This window comes from Piliocolobus tephrosceles, chromosome 18 (genome assembly GCF_002776525.5).
Source record: "Piliocolobus tephrosceles isolate RC106 chromosome 18, ASM277652v3, whole genome shotgun sequence".
Classification (NCBI taxonomy): Eukaryota; Metazoa; Chordata; class Mammalia; order Primates; family Cercopithecidae; genus Piliocolobus; species Piliocolobus tephrosceles.
In genome coordinates, this window is record NC_045451.1 from 37,930,730 (window position 1) to 37,946,501 (window position 15,772).

The 15,772-nt window shown below is 38.4% G+C and overlaps 1 pseudogene; it reads left to right on the top strand.

Annotated features, from left to right (window-relative positions):
* The first annotated feature begins 4,987 nt into the window (after positions 1-4,987).
* On the top strand, positions 4,988-8,215 carry LOC111539593 (annotated as a pseudogene).
* Positions 8,216-15,772: the final 7,557 nt, after the last annotated feature.

Below are 15,772 nucleotides of genomic sequence, written 5' to 3' on the forward strand. Positions count from 1 at the left end.
AACAGGGAGAGATATAAACAGAAGTGTAGCTATATTCATATTAAAAGCCATCACTCTAATGTTTGGCCATGTTCATTGACTATTTCCATTCTACGTGCCCCCCAACCCCCAGAAAAAAGAAACACAAGAACAGATCAGCGTGGATTCTATTACAGTGCTAATGGTAACAGCATCTTTGTAACTTACCTAATAATTGGTGCAAAAGTAATTGTGGTTTTGCCATTTTAATGGCAAATTTTAAAAACTGCATTACTTTTTCACCAACATAATAGTGTGCCAGAACTTTTCTTCATGTCTGCTGAGTTTGCTTTCCCTTGAGCTTGTAACAAGTATTGTTTTCTGCAACGTTTTATTAGATCTTGATTTCATATGGACTGTGGACAGATATACTCATATTTATTTCAATCAGCTTATAAACTATTTTTTTAAATAAAGACATAGACCTAGATTCATATTCTTTTGTTTTCATTTGGGGCAGTAACTATTATAATATGCCTTTTGAGTACACCAAGTAATTTTAAAGCTTTACTTCCATGTACTAATATATTTTAAAAAATCTCTTTAGTATATATTGCCCTTAGGGCCATTTAGTGTCAAATTATAATTTTTTTGATAATCATTCTGCTATGTAACTTTTGAGATAGAAGCTGTGATATTATTTGGGGAGCTGGGAGCAATTTGGGGCTTGTTATAGGCATTTTTTTCTCAATAAATTAGTGAAAGGAGACTAAGGAAAAAATCATGATTCTTATTTAAAATAGCTGATTACATGATAATAAACAAGGAATTCATCTGGTTGTCTTTGTTTTTCCTTCAGACAGTGCTTCAGATTTCTATAGATACAGACATCTAGGTGATTGTATGAAATTGTCACCATTTCCAAAATATTTTCTCGAAAATATATGATGCAGGTTCCATCAAGCCTGTGATAGGCTGCGTTTCTGTGGGTGTGACTAGGGAGGGAGAAAATATCAAAGTACAAAATAGAACATTTCTGAACAGAGCTACACATGCTTCGATTAGACAAATCCTAAGATCTTTGTATCATCTTCACATTCCCAATAATTCTGTTTCTACAGACTCCTGTGAAAGGAAGAAATTGGTTGGCTTCTCTGTAAGCCCCTCCTAGCCAGAGCAGTCAAGAAAATGCCATGCAATGTATCCCCTTGTTTATTCTACTCAACATGTGCAGATCTTTGAATCTGTGTCTTTTTATTAACTCGGCTTTTTGATAATATGGTCATGCACCACATAACAATGTTTTGTTAAATGATAGACCTCATAGATGACAAAAGTGGCCCTATAAGATTGTCATAGAGCTGAAAATTTTCTATTGCCTAGTGACATCGTAGCATAATTACTTTATTTTAAAAATAAATCTCGTGTAACCTAGGTGTACAGTGTTTATAAAGTCTATATTAGTCTCCAGTAATATCCAGGGCTTCACATTGGCTCACCTCTCCCTCATTGACTCATCCAGAGCAACGTCGAGTCCTGCAAGCTCCATTTATGGTAAGTGTCCTATCCAGTCGTTCCATTTAAACATCGTTTTAACCATAACTTTGTTGTACCTTTCCTGTTTAGTTACACAAATATTTATCACTGTGCTTTAATTACCTACAATATTTAGTATAGTAACATGCTGTATAGGTTTGTAGCTTAGGAGAAATAGGCCACACCATCTAGGTTTCTGGAAGTACCCTCTATGATGTGTGCAAAATAAAAAAATTCTGTAACAATGCATTTCTCAGAATGTATGCTATCATTAAGCAACATGTGACTGTATATGGTAACAGGATACACTTATAAATAAAGTAGATAAAATGATAAAAATCTTGAGTAGACTTTCAGAACAAACTGCTGAGAGAAAAATACATTGCGCGTTGTGTGTTTGTAAATTTCCAAAGGAAATATATCATGAGGACAAATTGATGGAAGTGATCAGGGTCTTTTGAAAGCATAACTGGATTGGTGTATAAAGGAATATGTATGATTTTCTATTAATTATTTAACAAAATGGATACATGTGAAAAAGATAACAGCTTTTCTTTTTTGTCTTTCTCTGAAGGACAATTTTTGCAGATGCTCTTAGATTTTACATAGAACATGGGAAAACTTTTAAAAACATCTTTAATTCTTGGGTGCAATGTTTACAAATAGTAATAGCTCATATTTTTATCACTCAAAGGTTTGCAAACCTTTTCTCTACATAGTTATTACCTTTATCCATATTGGTATATGGAGGGCAGATGAGAATTTGTCTTTTTTTACTTAAGGGAAATTAGCTCAGAGAGATTAAATAGTTAATGGGGCAATATAGGAATCTGGCCCTCTGAGCCCCTGTGCAAGGCTTTGCCTCCTATTCACCACACATCTTTTGGGCCCTGGGAGCAAATGCTTCTTATGGTACCATCTTTAGCAAATAATTTCAGTTTTTTGTTTGGTTTTTTGCTTCATTTGCCCCCATATCAGATGGATGATGTTTCAAAAATTCTTGGAGACTTACAAATAATTTCTGTTTTCTGTTTCACAGAAGAAAGAGACATTATACAAATGTGAGCTGTTGTCACAGCAATGATAAGAAATCAGGAGTCAAAAGATGTGGAGTAAGAGGGAATTTTAGAGAAACCACAAAACACAAAATAGGAAACAGAGACAGGAGAAGATTGCTTTGACAAAATTGCAGAAGGTGAAATCTTGGCATCCTCTTATTTCTGTGGAGAAGATGATATTGTCAGGCTGAGCTGGAAGAATCACATGGTCATACTGTAAGTGCTATGGTTCCAAGTGCCACATCCAGATCAATTTTCAACCTGAGATTTATAATGATAATCCCCACAAGTCGCTTGAGATTCTTAACAGTGAGGTTTTTAGTGAGTTTAACCAACTGTCAGTGCTTGAAAACTTGCCTACAGGGGGCAGCGCAAATACAACTAAACTTAGGGGCAAAGCATGAAATGCATCCAGATTTACAATTGTTTCAGGATCCGCTTGCAACTGAAGCACTGGCTGCACAAGACTTGGCTGAGGGAATGTATATAAAACAGAATATACCAGTATGATGTTAGTTTTAAAGGTCAATTTTTGGCAGTGGGAGGATTAGCATTAACATTCATAATGTCACCTGTTATATATGTGTTTTGACATTGTAATAATTTAGAATATAGAAATGAATATGCTAATACCATTTGGTAGAGCTAATGCCCATATATATATATCACTTGGAATTGTTACAAATTGGTTGAGAATAAAAGATCCCTTCTTATGAACTTGGAATTGTTAGAAATTGGATAAAAATTAGAGATGATCCCTTCTTATTACTTCAGCCTAGGAGTACATTGTGGAAAGCCAGGACCAAATCTGACACACTGAAACTTTGATTCCTGATTTTCGAACAAGGAAAAAAACTAGGTGATGTAAACTGGCTTCCCAAGAAGTTATGAATACAGAACCTGGATGTTCAGATATAGATGATCTAGGCTGAGGTGCCTATTCTCTGCTCTTTGCCCTATCCTAAAACTGTATGGATGGAAATGAGCCCACCATTTGCTCTGAACTGGTGCATTCCTTCCTCACTGCAGGTTAAAGAGGTCTTGAAACATTGTGCTTTCCTCTCCAAGGGGAAGGATAGCACTGGCAGCCATCCACTGGCCCAGCAATATCCTGGATTGAGAGGATATCATTTGCATTACTTGCTGAATGAAACGTAGTGAAAATGACTACAGATAACCTCAACTAAGTCCAAGACATCATTTTCAAATCATGACAGCCCTTGCCATCTAGACTGAAGAGAGATTCCAGTTTCCAGGAGACGAGATGGAGTAATGATAAAAGCACCTCCCAAAACTTTTGCCTTGGTAAGTTTTGGATTCAGGAGACATCTGAGTTCCCATTCCCTTCAAATTTTCAATGACAGTGACTTCTAGTTCCCCACAAATTTCCCTTGATTTCCTGACCATGGAGCCACATATTATGTTCTTTCTATCCATATATTAATACATGGGTATAAGCCAAGATATAGGACTTTAAGCACTTTGCATGGACGCCCAGTCCATCTCACTGACCTTGTATTCTCAAAGCTTACCACGGGGCCCTAAATCCTTTATTGAATGTAAAGCATTCAATAAAGAGTTTAAGGGCTCTTTTGTTTATTTCTGCCACATCCAGAATGTTTGGTTTAATTAGGATCTGAAAAGGAATTGTATTTAAACTTCTCATTTAGACGCTTCTAAGGAAAATGCCAGGAAAAGAAGATTGTGATCTTTTTCTTGGTGGTTTCATAATAGAAAGTAAGAACAGTTCCAATTGTTGAAATCCACCCTCTCTCTGATTCACTGAATTGGAGATAGCTATCCAACTACTAGTTGTACTTTCTCACTAACTCTCTTAATTATTTCTAGTTACTACAGAGTGGCACATAACTAAGCATTATCAAGGAATTTTACAGCCCTAGGCCTTCTATTACCGTGTATTACAGTCTGCTGTAATCATTCTAATGGTCTAAGATGTTGCAGCTAATTTACCCAAGGCCTGAATGCCAGAAGTGCCGAAATTGTCTGATAGTTTTATTCTCCATCCAATCATTACCAAGAAGGAGGATGTATTACTTCTCATTTCTTTACAAGTGTCAGTGCAAATCCAGCCATCAAACAAAAGTTAGACCTAAAAGCTTTTAGATTACAGCAATTATTACAGATTTTACATGAGATAAAAATGTAATTGCTCCATTTCTTATATTCTTTATTTCGTTTTCTTCCCTCTCACTGTATATTTTAGGTTGTCCTGCTTGACTGCCAGGTCAGATCCAGCACACAAAGATATTTGTCATAAGACTGGGGAGCTGCAGTGTTCTTTTTCATAAGAAATGAAATGCTTGGAATTTCTCTTCCAAATGAATCACAAAACTTCCATGGTCATTTTCATTTTAAATTATTTTATGTCTATGTAAACTCATGCATTGCCTATAAAGGAATAATATATTCCAGCCATGTTTATAGTGACAGAGAATGAGCTGAAGGCAGAAATCCTTCACAGGTAAAATGGTGTGTGCATTTTTTTCATCTTGCTCCTATTTTCCTTTTCCATATTCACTCATCCTTTTAAATTCTTTGTATCTATTTTTTCCTCCCTCTCTCCTTTCCTATCCTCCATCTCTATCTTTGTCACTTATTAATTCCTCTTCTTCTTTTTCTCCAGACTTGGATATTCGTCCATTCTCTCATCATTCTCTTTTATATACATTCTCTGACTTGTAGATCCTAAGATTCTTATATTCTAAATTGAACCCTCTGCTTAACAGGGTATGTTTATAAACTATTTGACTGAGGAGGAATTGCCCCAGTTATCAAAGACATCCTGTTGGGAATGTCAGCCTTTTACTCTTGTTCATGCTCAGAGAAACAGTGCTGCAGGGATTATAGCCTCAGTCGCTGGAATATGGCAGACCCGGATTTTCAATTTGTTTGCCCTTTGCTTCCTCATATCCATTTTCCCCTAGGTTTACCTGGGCACATTTCCCAGTTTGCCTTGCAAATAAATGTGTTGCCATATAACTGCCCTTTGTCTAATAAAATGAAACTGAACATGTTTTGTGTAGTTTCTGGGAAGAGTCCTTAAATGGAGAAGGAACTCTGTTCTTATTATCTATCTTATATCCTGAAATGCTTATGTGATGTCTGAAGCTCCAGCAGTCATTTGTAACCATTAAGACAAGAGTCTTTTCCTAGGGAGGATGAGATGGAATAAACTGATAACTTTGTGGATTACTCATAATAGTCCTGAATTGCCTATATTTGTTCCTTTTTTGTTAAAAAAAAAGTGAAACAGATCAACTTTTATTATGTTTAAACTACTTTTTAATTGAAGTTATCTATCCTATGCAGCTGAATCTAATTCTAACTGAGGCACCAAGATTTTCCTAATTCCTGTTTCTACCCCAGATGTCCTGCTGCTTATCTGAGTTTCTGGAATGATTTTTCATTTGATTACTTTCTACATGTCCCTGTTTCCTAATGCATTAATATGGGGTTTGCCAATGAGAAACTTTTTAGAGTTGGAATACTGCTGATCATTTCTGTTTGCTAGTTTGTGGTAACCAAATCATTTTGACTTCTAGGATCAGCCATCATTTATGCTTTTTTGCCCAATTTTGATCCATGCTGTATTCTGCCTGTAAAATGTGCCCCAAAGTCATGCACATAATCTTGAACTTTGGGTTTTGGTGGTTTGAGACCATTTCATTGATATTTCTCAATATTAATGAAAATTCTAGATGTTAATTCTTCATATTTTAAAAATTTTCATGTTGATTCTCACTTTTTTCTTTTTCTAAAATTTAGTTGATTTCTATTTCTATTAACTTTTTTTCTATTAGTGCGTCTTTGTTATATGTTCAAAACAAATTATGGAACACCTTAATTTACATATATTTTATGATGTAACTTACATCTGACAGTTTAATCTTCCTTAGTACTTCTGGTGAATGTCCTTTAGAATTAGAAGGAGGAAAATTTTATCTAATTATAATAGTTTACATATGCAAATATTATCAGATTTAATAATGTTTCCCTAGAAATGATGAACAAAGTCACATGTGTTTTAAGTGGATCATAATTCTTGCTGATTACATAACTGTCCTGAGTCATTTACTATAAAGAAATTATAATCATTAAACCTCTAAACTTTAGCTTAGCCCATTTCTCAAGCAGATATTTCTGTGTTTAAGATTTAAACATGGACCTAGAAGCAGCTTCTTTGCTCCTTCTCAAATCTCCGCCTGGTTCAGCCTACCCGCCTCCACTCCTGCCTCCACCATTTCCATCAGGGTGACCCAGAAGTTCTACAAAGTGTCCACCTCTGGCCCCCTGGCCTTCAGCAGCCACTCCTACATGAGTGGGCCCGGTGCCCCATCAGCTCCTTGAGTTTCTCCTGAGTGGGCAGCAGCAGCTTCACGGGTGGCCTGGGCAAAGGCTATGGCCAGCCAGCAGTATGGGACCATCACTGTGGTCATGGTCCACTATAGCCTACTGAACCTGGAGGTGGGGACCCCAACAACTAGGCCATTTGCACCCAGGAGAAAGAGCAGATCAAGACCCTTAACAACAAGTTTGCCTCCTTCATCAACAAGGTATGGCTGCTAGAGCAGCAGAACAAGATGCTGGAGACCAAGTGGAGCCTCCTGTAGCAGCAGCAGATGGTTCAGAGCAACGCGGACAACATGTTACAGAGCTACATCAACAACCTTAGGTGGCAGCTGGAGACTCTGGGCTACCAGAAGCTGGAGGCGGAGCTTGGCAACATGCAGGGGCTGGTAGAGCACTTCAAGAACAAGTATGAGGATGACATCATCTGTAATCCTACAGAGACAGAGTATGAATTTGTCCCCATCAAGAAGGATGTGGATGAAGCTTACACGAACAAGGTAGAGCTGGAGTCTCGCCTGGAAGGACTGACTGAGGAGATCAATTTCCTCAGGCAGCTGTATGAAGAGGAGGTCGGGGAGCTGCAGCCCCAGATCTCAGACACACTGTGGTGCTGTCCATGGACAACAGCTGCTCCCTGGACATGGATAGTATCATAGCCGAGGTCAAGGCGCAGTACAAGGATATTGTCAATGGCAGCCGGACCGAGGCTGAGAGCATGTACCAGATCAAGCATGAGGAGCTGCAGACCCTGGCTGGGAAGCCTGCGGATGACCTGCGTCGTACGAAGACGGAGATCTTTGAGATGAATCGGAACATGAGCCAACTGCAGGCTGAGACTGAGGGCCTCAAAGGCCAGAGGGCTTTCCCGGAGGCCGCCATCGCAGATGCCGAGCAGCTGCGGGGAGCTGGTTGTTAAGGATGCCAACACCACGCTGTCTGAGCTGGAGGCCGCCCTGCAGCCAGCTAAGCAGGATATGGGGCAGCAGCTACGTGAGTACCAGACGCTGATGAACGTTAAGCTGGCCCTGGACATTGAGATCGCCACCTACAGGAAGCTGCTGGAGGGCGAGGAGAGTAAGCTGGAGTCTGGGATGCGGAACATGAGTATCTATACGAAGACCGCTAGTGACTAGGCTGGTGGGCTGAGCTCAGCTTACGGGGGCCTCACAAGCCCCGGCCTGGGCTCCAGCTCCTTCAGCTGCATCAGCTCCACCAGAGCTGTGGTTGTGAAGAAGATCGAGACCTGCAATAAGAAGCTGGTGTCCGAGTCCTCTGATGTCCTGCCCAAGTGAAGAGCCATGGCAGCCCCCCGCTCATCCTGCGGCTCATCCTACTCATCCTGCGGCTGCCCCAGAGTCCATGAGAAAGGCTACTGTGCAGGAGAGCACAGGGAACAGGAGACCCACCTGAGGCTTAGCCGTCGCCCTCAGCCCACCCGCGGGGGAGTTTTCTGCCTGGGGTACCCTTCTTGCCCATGCTCCCACTACAAAACAATTCCCTTTTTTTTTTTCCAAAACTAAACATGGCTTACAATTAAGAAATCAATAGACAATTTAGAAAAAATAGGCCGGGCGTGGTGGCTCACTTCTGTAATCCCACCACTTTGGCAGGCCAAGGTGGGCGGATCACAAGATCTGAAGATCCAGACCATCCTGGCCAACATGGTGAAACCCTGTCTCTGCTTAAAATAAACAAATTAGCTAGACATGGTGGCACATGCCTATAATTCCAGCTAAAGGGAGGCTGAGGCAGAAGAATCACTTGAACCAGGGAGTTGGAGGTTGCAGTGAGCCAACATCGCCTTGCCACTGCAGTCCAGCCTGGTGACAGAGTGAGACTCCCTCTCAGGAAAAAAAAAAAAAAAAAAAAAAAAAGAAAGAAAAAGAATTTAGAGAAAATAAGCACAAATTAGATGTCCCGGACTCTTAGCAAATGTTTTTCCTCTTTGGCTTTAATATCATACCATATTGCTATGAACTTATTTACACTGAAGATAATTTTAATATGGATTAAGAATAAGAAAAGTATACCTTCTATGATACATAAACACTCAGCTTCAGATAAGTGAATGAAATAACTAGAGTGAGAAAATACTGTATCATGTGGCTTGATAAAATTTAGCCCTATATGCTTCCTAAAGGAAAAGAAAGGTAGCTGGATTAAACAGAGCAGTGGCAATTAGAGAGAACATGACTTTAGCACTGAAATGTTTCACTGAAGAAAATTTAATAAATATGAGAACAATGAAAGTTAACTTCTCCAGGAAAATAGAGATGGACTATTTAGTGTGAATTAAGATTCACTAGCAATGTCTTCTTTTTGCAGTGTATATAAGAGTTGAAAGTACATTCACACAGATTTTCTCAATGTAATTCATGCAAGAACCAAGGGAAAGGTATAACACATATATCCTTATCTACATTATACAGATTTGCAGCCCAAGTCTCCAAGGCTCAGATATATCAGTGATTTGGCATTAGGAAGTGACAGCTAATACTGGAAAATTGAACCCAGGCTTTCAGACTAAATGACAGTGCCATGTCACCCTATACTGCACAGTCAACTGAGAGTCTGCCTGCCCACACAAAGGGCTGTCATTTGAAGGGGAAGAGTCAATTCATTCTCTATTGCACTGGAAAGCAGGATGAGGACCAGTGGGTGGAATTTACAGGGAGTCTGATTTTGTCTCAATTTGAGGAGGAACTTTTCAACAATTAGAGCTGTCTAACCAAGGAACAATCTGCCTTGTCAAATAAATAAGCAACCTGTTACTGAAGGCATTTAAGCCTAAGCCTATAGACCACTTCTCAGGAATACTAAAGACAACTTGATGGACACATTTAACATCTAAGACTTTATCCAACCTAAAGAATCAGTCAATGGTGTAGGATGATATTTGGAGAAGACGATCTATACCCTTGGACTTCAAAATCTTCAGGTCATATCTAAGCAATCCTGATGTGCTATGAAACGAGACAATTGATGTGCAACTCTGATGTTTCTTGCAGAAGCTCCTTTTAGCCAGATTTTCAGTTCAACTGGTACATCCAGAACATCCAGACTGGTTGAATGTGATGGGCTGGAGATCTACCTTCTAATATGTTTAAGATCTGTTTCCTCTTATTGATGCTCCTGAAAACATTGCTATTTCTGGAGTCATTAGGTGAGAATATTTCCTCTATTGAAATATCACCTCAAACTATGTTTTGCATTTCTTTTAGGGGCTTGAGAGTTATCATAAGACATATCTGAATAATTAGTTGAGAGTTTGGGGGGCAGGTAGGGGAAAATTAGGAAATTGTTTAAATCTGGGGTAGAATCAAATTTAAGAATTTTGGCCAGGCATGGTTGCTCATGCCTGTAATCCCAGCACTGTGGGAAGCCAAGGTGGGTGGATCACCTGAAGTCAGGAGTTCAAGACCAGCCTGGCCAACTTGGGGAAACCCTCTTTCCACTAAAAAAAAAAAAAAAACAAAAAAAACAAAAAACCTGTAGCTGGGAATGGTGGCGTGCACCTGTCATTCTAGCTACTCAGGAGACTGAGGCAGGAGAATCACCAGGAGACAGAGGTTGCAGTGAGTGGAGATTGTGCCACTGCACTCCAGCCTGGGTGACCAAGTGAGACTCTGTCTCAAAAAAAAAAAAAAAAAAAAAAAATTGAGCATGGAATTAGTGCTAAGATAGAACCCAGTTTGTCATCTGCCCACACGTGCATTTCTCACTTCCTTTCTTTTGCACTGCTGTGAAGCACAAACCTTTCCTTATTCATCTTGTGCATTTCCAATGGCATAAATTAGTTTTCCAAGGAAAATTTTATGTCCTCAAGCAAATTGTATTTCATGTCTGAGATTCAAATGTTTGAAGCTTTGCAGGAGAGACCCCAGAGTGGCATTTAAGCACTTGCAGAATCAACTAAACTGCACTTAGATTTTATCCTGAACTCAAGAACAGGGCAAGGTCATAAAACACTCAGAGACTCAATGCAGCACAAACAACTTTCGATCATGGCTGGGAGCTCATTTTCCACCTCATTTTTCCTCATATTTTGAGGAAAGAGAGAGTCACATTTATGTTTGACTTCTAAGTACAAAGATGCTATATAGCAACAGTGCAATAACAATATTTTCCTTATATTGTTTCTGATGTCCACAAGCATCTTTCCAAGTAGATATGGTAATCCTCATTTTTTTAAAAAATTTATTTAAGTAACTCTAAGCTTCCATTAGTCCCAAAAGATCAGGACCAAACTAGAAAAAAAAAAATAACTTTTCTGTTACTTCAAATGCTAGGAGCGCCTATCATTTGCTGTTATTAATAACTTTTTAAAAAGAGCTAAACTGTGTGTGGGAAAGCATGCAGCTGAGCACCAGGTTCAACTGGAGCCAGGAACTTAAAGTCGGCCAGTGTTGTTCATTCCCTCTCCATTTCTCAGCTTTTCATTCTCTGTGCACAGTTAATACTCTTACCCTCTTACTAGACAATGACTTTCAACATTGTAATTTCAGATACCAGTCACGTCATATTTTCAAACAACATGTATTTTAAATTAAATATGACTATATTATGGTTTTCATATAAAATATTAATTTAAATTATATATAAATTTTCAGTTTAAAGACTCTGCTTCTGTGTTTCTGCTATTTTCATTTGGCAAAAGCAATATTTATTTATTTTTATTTTCCAAAATAGTTTTTGCTGAGTATTACATTTTAACTTAACATTTATTACTCTTTTTTTATTTTTATTTTTTTTATTTTATTTTATTATTATACTTTAAGTTCTAGGGTACATGTGCATAACGTGCAGGTTTGTTACATATGTATACTTGTGCCATGTTGGTGTGCTGCACCCATCAACTCGTCAGCACCCATCAATTCTTCATTTATATCAGGTATAACTCCCAATGCAATCCCTCCCCCCTCCCCCCCCCATGATAGGCCCCGATGTGTGATGTTCCCCTTTCCGAGTACAAGTGATGTCATTGTTCAGTTCCCACCTATGAGTGAGAACATGCGGTGTTTGGTTTTCTGTTCTTGTGATAGTTTGCTAAGAATAATGGTTTCCAGCTGCATCCATGTCCCTACAAAGGATGCAAACTCATCCTTTTTTATGGCTGCATAATATTCCATGGTGTATATGTGCCACATTTTCTTAATCCAGTCTGTCACAGATGGACATTTGGGTTGATTCCAAGTCTTTGCTATTGTGAATAGTGCCGCAATAAACATACGTGTGCATGTGTCTTTATAGCAGCATGATTTATAATCCTTTGGGTATATACCCAGTAGTGGGATGGCTGGGTCATATGGTACATCTAGATCTAGATCCTTGAGGAATTGCCATACTGTTTTCCATAATGGTTGAACTAGTTTACAATCCCACCAACAGTGTAAAAGTGTTCCTATTTCTCCACATCCTCTCCAGCACCTGTTGTTTCCTGACTTTTTAATGATTGCCATTCTAACTGGTGTGAGATGGTATCTCATTACTCTTTAATTTTTTATCTTTTCCTTAAGTTTTTTTCATTTTTAGTGTAGACAGGTTTTTAAATTAATTTCTGATAAATTATGTTTTTGATGCTATTTGATACGGAATTCTGGTTATTTTCCAATTGTATTGTATTAGTACATAAAACTACAATTGATAGTTGTACTTTGACCTTGTATCCTATGATGCAGCTGGAATTATGTACTAATTTAGCTTATTTAGTAATAAGATGTTTTGTACGATGTTTAGGATTTTGTCCACTGACAATTTTTGGTGTTAGCTTTATGTTTGCTTTTCAATTGTTAAGGCTTTTATTTTAAAAATTATTCTTGCTTTATTTCACTCTTTAGATTGAATGTTGAATAGATCTGATGAGTGTGAGAATCCTTAACAATAAAGCACTCTGTTTCACTATTAAGAATGACATTAGCTGCCAGTTTTTCATAGATACCCTTTTATCAGATTGATGAAGTTCCCTCTATTCCAAGATTGATGAAATGTTGTATCTTATCATATATTTTTTTCTGTACCTATTTAGATTATGATATATGTTTTATTCTGTAAGATTGAATATATTGATTTTTAAAATTTAGACCAATCTTACATTCACTGGATCACCCCCCACAATGTATTTATTGCTTGATTTAATTTGCTAATGTTTTGCTGAGAATTAAGTGTATATTCTCATGAAGAAGATTATTATATATTTTTAAAGTATTTTTCACTCTTTTTCAAGGCATTGCTTATTTCATAAAATGGGAAGTATTTTCTGTCTCTTCTGAAAACATTCTTATAAGAATGGTATTGTTGGCCAGGAGCGGTGGCTCACACCTGTAATCCCAGCACTTTGGGAGGCTGAGGCAGGCGGATCACTTGAAGTCAGGAGTTTGGGACACGCCTGGCCAACATGGCGAACCCCATCACTACTAAAAATACAAAAAATTGCCAGGCATGGTGGTGTGCACCTGTAATCCAAGTTACTCGGGAGGCTGAGGCAGAAGAATTGCTTGAACCTGGGAGGAGGAGGTTGCAGTGAGCCAAGACTGTGCCACTGCTCTCCAGTCTGGGTGACAGAGTGAGACTCTGTCTAAAAAAAAAAAAAGAATTATCTTTAATTTTTAAGAATATAACTGTTTCGTTAGTATAGAGCTATTCATATTTTATGCTTTTTGTCTGTATGACTTAGTTGAAGGAATGCATTAATTTCATCTAAGTTGACCAATTAATGTCATAACATGGCTCATAACATTTCCCTAGGATTTGCCTTTAATATCTGTAGAGATATGTTATCTTGTACTCCAATATTTATCAGTATTATTAGGTGCTTATCAATCATATAAATCTTGTCAAACTACCAACTTTTGGATTTTAAATGATTTTCTTTCCTATTTCACTAAGTTTCACACATCTTTATTTCTCCCTGTTGCTTACTTTGGCTTAAATTTGCTCACCTTTTCTCTGTCATCTTAAGATATAGACATATATAATTAATTCTTGAGTCATCTTTTTTCCTAATGTTGGCATTTTACTATAAAATTCTCTGTAAGTACTGCTTTAGTATGATCCTACAAATTACAATATGTCGTGAGATTCTATCATTCATTTTAAAATACTTTCAATTTTTCACTGTAATTTCATCTTTGGCAGAGTTTATTTAGAAGTCTATTTTTAAAATATTCTAATATATTAAGCTTTTATTCATTTGTGAAATTTTTATTTCTAAGTTAACTACATTGTTTTTAGGGAATCAACTCGGTCAGGCACGACGGCTCACGCCTCTGATCGCAGCACTTTGGGAGGCTGAGATGGGCAGATCATGAGGTCAAGAGATTGAGACCGTTCTGGCCAACATGATGAAACCCCGTATCTACTAAAGATACAAAAATTAGCCAGGCATGGTGGCACGCACCTGTAGTCTCAGCTACTCAGGAGGCTGAGGCAGGAGAATTGCTTGAACCCGGGAGGTGGAGGTTGCAGTGAGCCAAGATTGACCACTGCACTCCAGCCTGGCGTCAGAGCCAGACTCTGTTTCAAAAAATATACATGTATCTTGAAAATTTTTGAGCATTCTCCTGTATATGGTCTCTTTCAGTTAATGTTACGTGTGTGTGTGTGTGTGTGTGTGTGTGTGTGTGTGTGTTTTTCTGAGACAGAGTCTTGCTCTGTTGCCTAGGCTGGAGGGCAGTGGAACAATCTCAGCACACTGCCACTTCTACTTCCCAGGTTCAAGTGATTCTCCCACCTCAGCCTCCCGAGTAGTTGGGATTACAGGCATGCCACTACACCTGGCTAAATTTTGTACTTTTAGTAGAGACAGGGTTTCACTATGTTAGCCAGGCTGGTTTCCAACTCCTGACCTCAAGCGATCTGCCCGCCTCAGCCTTCCAAAGTGTTAGAATTACAGGTGTGAGCCACCATGCCCGGGCAATATGTGCTCTTAAAAAGAAGATGTCTCTAATCCATCTTGAATTAATCTTCGTATAAGGAGTAAGGAAAGGATCCAGTTTCAGCTTTCTACTTATGGCTAGCCAATTTTCCCAGCACCTTAAATGTTAGACCTAATACCATAAAAACCCTAGAAGAAAATCTAGGTAGTACCATTCAGGACATAGGCATGGGTAAGGACTTCATGTCTAAAACACCAAAAGCAATGGCAGCAAAAGCCAAAATTGACAAATGGGATCTCATTAAACTTCTGCACAGCAAAAGAAAATACCATCAGAGTGAACAGGCAACCTACAGAATGGGAGAAAATTTTTGCAATCTACTCATCTGACAAAGGGCTAATTTCCAGAATCTACAAAGAACTCAAACAAATATACAAGAAAAAAACAAACAACCCCATCAAAAAGTGGGGAAAGGATATGAACAGACATTTCTCAAAAGAACACATTCATACAGCCAACAGACACATGAAAAAATGCTCATCATCACTCGCCATCAGAGAAATGCAAATCAAAACCACAATGAGATACCATCTCACACCAGTTAGAATGGCAATCATTAAAAAATCAGGAAACAACAGGTGTTGGAGAGGATGTGGAGAAATAGGAACACTTTTACACTGTTGGTGGGATTGTAAACTAGTTCAACCATTATGGAAAACAGTATGGCAATTCCTCAAGGATCTAGAACTAGATGTACCATATGACCCAGCCATCCTACTACTGGGTATATACCCAAAGGATTATAAATTATGCTACTACAAAGACACATGCACACGTATGTTTATTGTGGCACTATTCACAATAGCAAAGACTTGGAATCAACCCAAATGTCCATCAGTGACAGACTGGATTAAGAAAATGTGGCACATATACACCATGGAATACTATGCAGCCATAAAAAAACGATGAGTTTGC